Source organism: Alligator mississippiensis, chromosome 8 (genome assembly GCF_030867095.1).
Source record: "Alligator mississippiensis isolate rAllMis1 chromosome 8, rAllMis1, whole genome shotgun sequence".
NCBI classification, from domain to species: domain Eukaryota; kingdom Metazoa; phylum Chordata; order Crocodylia; family Alligatoridae; genus Alligator; species Alligator mississippiensis.
In genome coordinates this window covers 36,354,742-36,362,258 of record NC_081831.1, presented here as the reverse complement: position 1 = coordinate 36,362,258, position 7,517 = coordinate 36,354,742, and the positions used below count along the sequence as shown (strand labels likewise).

Below are 7,517 nucleotides of genomic sequence, written 5' to 3'. Positions count from 1 at the left end.
GAGCACATAAACCAGTTTCAAAATGGCTGAAACCGGTTTGAGATAAACCTGCTTGAATGTAGTATGAGACTTAACTGATTTGGCTCAAAACAGTTTATGCAATGTCTGTCCCAGACCCCTTGCTGGTTTAGGTCAAAGCAGGGGTGTCCAACCTTTTTGAATGTGGGTCCAGATCACAAACTTTTTATCACCCAGTGGGCTGGTGAGTCATATTCAAAGACATCACATGAAGTGGTATCATATCAGGAACTGATGTCACGTGACCTTTGACACCAATGAAGTTGCAGGGGTTGACATGGTGCTGGTTGACACGGCATGCATACCCGGGTTGACATGGTGCTGCAAGAGCCGCTTGGCTACAACCAGGTTGACCTGGTGCTGGAGAAGCCGTGGGGCCAGGCGGGGTTAACCTGGAACCCACCCGGCCTGCCGGTGCTATGCCCGGGTTGACATGGTGCTGCAGGACCCGCCTGGGCAGAACCGGGTCGGCACCGGCCAGGAAAAGCAGTATGCAGCTGAAGCCGGCTTCCCATGTGCTGCTGGGGACGGGAGGAGGCCGGCCAGGTCTGCACCGGCCAGCAGAAGCGGCGGCGGAGCCGTGTGCCGCTCGGGACTGACCGGTGCAGGCTCGTCCCGTCCCCAGGAGCGTGTGAGAAGCGACCCCTCGGGGCCTCGCGCGCGGGCGGCCGGGCCCGGAGAGACGCAGCGCTGGGGGAGAGACTGGCGGGGGGAGCAGGCGCCGCCTTGCTGTGGGGCAGGGCAGGGCAGGGCAGCGGGGCTGGCTGGAAGCGGGCGGGTGAGGAGGCAGGCGCGGGCCAGCAGTGCCAGCGGCCGATGCTTGGCCTCCTGCGCGGGGCCGCTCCCCCAGGCCCCGCGGGGGTAAGCAGCTCCCCTCCCCACACTGCTGGCTGGGGCCCGCAGGCCGGCCCTGCCCGCCTCGCCGTGGCCCCGCTGCCGCCGCCGCAACTCTGCGCTCCGCGGCAGCAGCTCCGCACTCCGCGCTGCCGCCGCCATGGGCCAGATAAAATGGCTTGGCAGGCCGCATGGCAGCCCACAGGCCATATGTTGGACGAGCCTGGGTTAAAGCGTCCGGGCATGGTCTCTGCTCCAGCCCAGCCAGGCTGGCCCCGCCCCTCTGCTCCCCAGCCAGAGCAGGGACAGGCAGGGCGGGGGTCTGGCCAGGGAGGGGATTCATTCCTCCCTCTTTATCTCACCGGCAGGGACCCGAGCGGGGTCTGCTGGGCGCTCTCCTCTCACTGCTGCAGCAGCAGCGCACCATGGCCCCTGAGGCAGGGCGGGGCAGGGAGAAGAGTTAGTCTCCCCTCTACCCCACTGGCAACTGGGCCTGCCCACCCTCGCCACCATGCTCCCTGCCCTGTTCTCCCCCAGGGACCCTGCTTGGCCACGCCCACTCCCCGCCTCTGCAGGGGAGGGGGCAGGGCGCTTGTTGGGGGCAGCGGCCCCTCTCATCGTGTGGGGGAGCGCGAGCCCCTTCCTGATGGGGGCGCTGCGCTGCGGGGCTGGCAGAGCTGCGGCAGGCTGTGCGTGACAGCACCGGGGTTTCCAGCGGGCCAGAGCCCTGCAAGCCTCCGCAGCGCTGCCGCACTCCGCAGAGCGGCCCCTGCCGGGAAGGAGCTCATGCTCCGGGAAGTAGTGACGGGCGGCTGCCTGTCATGGCCACTCTGCTCGCCGCTCCAGCTGCCGGGTGGGGGCGGGGCCCGGCTCCCGCAGCTGGATCTGTGCTCGGGGCAAGAGGGGACTTATTCAGCCGCTGGCCCTGAGCACAGGCTGAGCGGCGGCTGCAGTGCCAGTGGTTGAATAAGCCCCATCCTGCTGGGAGGGGCCTTGCCTGGAGCAGAGAGAGGCCGCTGGCACCACAGCAGGGTCTGCCGGGCCTGGCTGTAGCCGCCCCTCACTGTGCTTGGGGCCAGTGGCTGAATAAGCCCCTTCCTGCTGGGAGGGAGCAGGCCCCGAGCGCAGAGCGGCGGTGGCTGGACCCAGTGGACCCTGCTGCAGGGCCAGCGGCCTCTCTATGCTCAGGGCAAGCCCCCTCCCAGCAGGAGGGGGCTCATTCAGCTGCTGCCTGCTGGCACTGTAGTGGGAGTCTGCTCCGTCCAGCCGCAGCTGCTGCTCAGCCAGTGCTCAGGTCAGCGGCTGAATAAGCACCCTCTTGCTGGGAGGGGGCTTGCCTAAGCACAGACTGAGCCATGGGGGCCAGGCTCTGCCCCCACCCAGCAGCTGGAGTGGCAACGTCAGAGTTTACCAGAGCGTGAGCCCCTTCCCAGGTGGGGTCCACTCTGTGGGGCTGGCAAAGCTGCTGCAGAGCGTGGCAGCGCTGCGGGGGGCTTGCAGGGCTCTGGCCTGCTCGGGATCCTGGTGCTGCCACGCACAGCCTGCTGCAGCTCTACCAGCCCTGCATCACAGTGACCCCGCTGGGAAGGGGCTTGTGCTCCCCCACATTATGACAGGGGCTGCTGCCCCCATCAAGGGCCCTGACCCCTCCCACTGTAGCTGCAGGAGGGGGCACAGTCAGATGCTGGCCGGCAGGGCCCCTTGGGGTGGGGCAGTAGGGACAGGGGTTATTCCTCCTCTGTCCAGCAGAGGAGACACCAGGTGGCCTATTACCAGGCAGGGGGCATGGTGGCAAGGGCAGGCAGGCCCAGGTGCCAGTCAGGGTAGAGAGGAGACTAACTCCTCCCTGCCCTGCTCTGCCTCAGGGGCCATGGTGCCCTGCTGCTGCAGCAGTGAGGGGAGTGCCTGGCAGACCCAGCTCAGGTCCCTGCCAGTGGGACAGAGAGGGAGGACCCCTCTCTGGCCAGTTCAGCAAGGACTGGCCATACCCCGCCCCCAGCACAGTTTTAAGGCAGCGGAGGGTGTGCTCTAGCACCCCATGGCTCCTGGCCCGAGCAACTGCAGGCATGTGCCCGCATTCCTTCAGTCTAGAGTCCTGATACAAATTGGTTCAGCCTAGGCAGGTTAGACTAACCTGCAAAGGTTGAATCAGTTCAGGCTGTGGCTTTTTGATTGTCTGTCCCTAGCCTAAATGTATGAGAGATGTGCTATATGTCAGTGGCATGCTACATGTGACTATGGTCAAGGCACCCAAGAGAGAGAAGGGGTACAGATTTGCCTATAAAACCCAAGCAGAGATGAGACCTGTGGATTTCCCAGAAAGACTTTCTGAATCTCTGGCTATAAAGCTTTCTGTTGTCTTTTTGGTTTATTGTATTGCATTTTAAATTAGACTATTTATTGTCACTCTGTTTTACTGGGCTATGTCTTAGCTTAGGTGAAGTCTAATATTAAATCTGGTAAAAATGACATTACTGTGGATTGTAGTTTCTGGAAACTGGAGTTCATAGTATATGCAAGGAAATATGGCAAGAGTAGTTTCTCCTGCTTACAGGGCAAATGCGTAAGAAAAGTCTCAAGCGATCCACAGGAAACAGAACAGTGAGCAAGGATGGCTCCCTAGCTGCTGTCACTCAGTTATTTACTACATGAAAAGATATTTTTTTCTTTCATTCTACCTTAAAAAAAAGCCAGGGCTCATATGTTATTCTCACATTTTATGGGAGAAAATATAGTATTTGAAAACAGTCATATCCCCCCACCTTGGTTTCACCAAACTAAATATACCTAATTCTCTCAACCCTTCCTCAGCTTGCATCCAAACTCTTTATCATCTTTGTTGCTTATTTTTGGATCCTTTCCAGTTTCTCCAAATTCTTCTTAAATTGTAAAGCCCAGAACAGAACACAGTATATTATCTAGGCCAGGTACAGACATTACTCTTTTACCAGTATAAGTGATTGGACACTGGTCTATACCCATAACAGAACAGAAGTTTGGCCAACAGACTAGTTTAAAAGTGGTGGAACCCAGTCTAAGATCTGACACCCCCCATCGTCACTGCCACTGCCACCAAAAGGCAGTGTGTTCTGTTTACTACCAGTCTAAACTATGCTGCTGACAGAAAACTGCATAACTTAGATTGGTTCCGGTTCAGGCTTTTTGAATGTCTGTACCTAACCCTAAGAACTAACAAGTACTGGGTAGAGGGTTACTGCTACCTCCTGTTTCTTACTATACTATTTTGGGCTTCTGTTAGTGCAGCCTAAAATTGCACTTGCTTTTTTGGAAACTGTATCATATTGCTGGCTCATGTTGAATCTGAGATCTACCAAAATGTCCAAAACCATTCTCAGCCACACTACTGCCTAACTAGAAATCTCTTATCATGAACTTGTACGCTTATTTTATGTAGGGAAGATTAAACACCTTACTTTTTGTCTTTGTTGAACTTGATTGAGTCGTCTTCTGTTCATTCTCCAGCCTATCAAGAGTCTTTAGAATTTTATCTATTCCTTCAAAGTGTTGAAAAGCCTTTCCAGCTTTGTCATCCACAAACTTGATCAGGGAAGTTCTCTACTCTTACATTGAAATCATTAATAACAATGTTAAATAACACCAGACCCAGAATACACCCCTGTGGAACCAGACTTGAAACCTCCTACTATTCTGACATTGATACATTTATAATTACTCTTTGTTTGTAATCATAGGCAAGAAGCAATCAGCAAATCATCTAATTCTAGTCTGACCACTTATTGTAGGCTATGTCATAGCTGCCTCTAACAGTAGGAGACTCAACTCGGTGGTCCAGTCTAATCTTCTGTGTTCCAGTGTAATTCAATACTTTGGGATTCTTCAGGATGAAAGGTACTGAGCACAGGTAGGTATTAATAAGATTACCCCTTGCTTTTAATTTGGTAGCAGGAGGTTTAGAAATCAGCATTTTATTCATATGCATGATTTTTTCTTACATTCCATATAAAAACACCTTAATTTCTCTTCTTAGTTTGTGAATCTGCTGGCTACATCTGTGGTTTTTCAGCTGACTCTGTCTACAGATTTCCATAAAGCATGAACTGAAATAGACTTATTCAGACAATGGAGACTGGATCAAGTTCCCACTTGCTAATGTTTTAATGGACTGCTCTGTTTCCACATTAAAGCACTTGGTTTGTATGTGCACTATTGTATGTGCTGTAAACCTGCCTGTCTTGCCCTCTAGTGCCTGTTATGAAAATAGTTTAACATTAATCCAGACAGTTGACATCTCCCCTGAGATGAGTCTGGAGCAGAAGGCTTGGAGTGTGATTTCATTTTTCAGTAATGTTAGACAAATGTAAATCAGTGGCAGTGTCATAAGAAATGCTATCAGGCAGGCAAACAAACAGGAAACTCCCCCAAAATAGAGTGAAAAAATGGAATCATATTGGATATACATAGAAGTAACAATTGTATTGATATCAAAAGATACCAGCATGAGCCTTAGGATGCAACTGTTATATTTGCATGATTTTGTAACCATACTAATGTAGTGAAACTGCTGCAAATTTAACCTTCTTTTATTCAGAGTAAAAGTTAGTGTGCTTTAGCTATATCATATTGCTACAGCAGGGGTGGCCAACAGGTAGCACACAAGCCGCAAGTAGCATGAGGTGCCATGTGCAGCTCTCAAGCCCCAGATGCTAAGGGAAGGGAGGCACAGGAATGGAGGCAGGGATTGGAACACTGCAAGGGGAGGTGTCAGCTGTCATCACTAAGAGCCAGATTAACACTTCTCTGGTCCTGCAGCTGCTGCCAAATTCATCCCCCCATCACCGTATGAAACTGCAGCGGTTGTGGGGATAGGGAAGGGTTAACCTGACCCTTTCTTAGCAGTGATACCTCTTGCTGCAGCAACCTGCCCTTGTTATGCTTTGGGCAGCAGGGTTGCCAACTGTCCAGGAGCCTAATTGAAGCTCTGTGTTGTGAGTGAGCCCCAATGCTGGAGAAGAGCATTGCCATCCAATGTCTGAATGAGAGCACAGCACCCTGCGGGGAGCATTCTTTCAGGGCATTGTAGGTTATGGAAGCCCTCCCCACAACAGCTGTGCTGCTGCTGCTGTGTTTTGTACTTGCCTGTAACAATGCTTGTTGACAGGTAGGCAGACTAGTTCTTTTTTGGGCCTCCATGCCAGGATGGGGAGTAGGGCCAGTGGAGGTAAAGCTGGAGAGGGAGACCTGAGGGGCATCAGGACGAGCGGTTGAGTAGGGGACCTCTAGGATGGGGTCAGCACAGTGTAAAACCATTGTATCACTTGAGCAGGATTGCCAATCCAAGAATGTTTTTTGTACTGATAACTAGAAAACTTTTTACTGACAGCCAAACCTTTTACTATGTTGGGTGTTAACCACCTGAATTTGAACCCTGCCCTTGTCAAGGGCCTGGCAGAAGCCTTATATTTACAGTATGTAAATATATATGTCAGTAAAAATAATTTGGTTGTCCAGTAAAAAGTTTGCAGATTGTCGGTAAAAATATTTGTCTTGGGTTGGCAACCTTGCTGTGTAGCCACAGCTGGAGGTTCAAGACCCCCTGCCTCTATTCTGGTGCCCCAAGGTACAAACTCTGAGGTATGCCTCTGAGGGACAGGGATTGGAGTAGCACTTGAGGAAGCAGGGAGGCTAAACTTGTAGCAAGCCTGCCAAAAAGCTTGGCCACCACCATGCTACAGGATCAGGCAGATATCAGATTTATGATTAAACTGTTATATTTACTCATGGCAGCTCTTCCCCCCTTTTAAACCCATACCCATGGATTCAGTTTTGTCCAGAGTAGGTTCTTACACCATACTTGTCACTGGAGTGCTTGTCCACTAGTAAGCTGAGCACTGTGAATCCCATCTGTCACATGTTATTTGGTCCTTGGCATTTGGAGAACTCATTTCACCGTCTCGGGCTGGCCACTAAGAAAGATCATCATCCTGCATAGGTAGGCTTTATCTTCCCACACAGAGTTCTGTTGTGCCAGAGGAGCAGAGTTGTCACCCACAGCCTTCATCCCTGAGCGTTAGACTCTTCTAGGTCTTTGGGCCTATGCCAGGGAACACCTTGAAGATAATGACTGAGACCTTTAGCTTAATTCAATATTTTATGCAAAAAGTGGAGGATAAATTTGATGTGCTTGTGTTGCTGCAGTGCTGCAGTACCTGCATTGCTGCAGTATTCTCTGGGTGTGTCTACATGTGCCCCTAACCGTGCCATTACTGCACAGTCCCTGTTGTGCATGAGTTGTTTCTGACCCTACTTCACAGTAACAATGAGCTACTGTGCAGAGTAGCTCGTCGTTATTGTGCGGTAATGTTGGTGTCACAGTTTTTTATGGTGACAGCATCTTGTGTAGATGAGCCTGCTGTGTACTAAGGGCTTCACATCCAGATGTATCACGTTACTACTATCCAGATAAGAGGTGACAAGGCATAAATAACTGAGATCAGGTCTATTCATTAGGATGGGCCAGAGTCTTTTAGCCTGTTGGAGATGAGAAGAGGTGCTGCTTATGTGTACTTCTTTCTGAGAGTTTAGCCTCAACAAGGAATCCAGGTGTATTTCTAAACTATGGACTGAATTAACCCAGTATGGGCATGAACCTTTAACCTTAGAAGACTGCACCATAATTACTAATT

The 7,517-nt window shown here is 51.7% G+C and overlaps 1 long non-coding RNA gene across 1 annotated transcript; it reads left to right on the top strand.

Moving 5' to 3' along the window:
• Positions 1-2,474: 2,474 nt before the first annotated feature.
• LOC109281780 (uncharacterized) lies at positions 2,475-5,031 on the top strand. Its single transcript, XR_002088538.2, has 2 exons — positions 2,475-4,735; positions 4,862-5,031. It is a non-coding gene; the product is annotated as an uncharacterized LOC109281780 (long non-coding RNA).
• Positions 5,032-7,517: the final 2,486 nt, after the last annotated feature.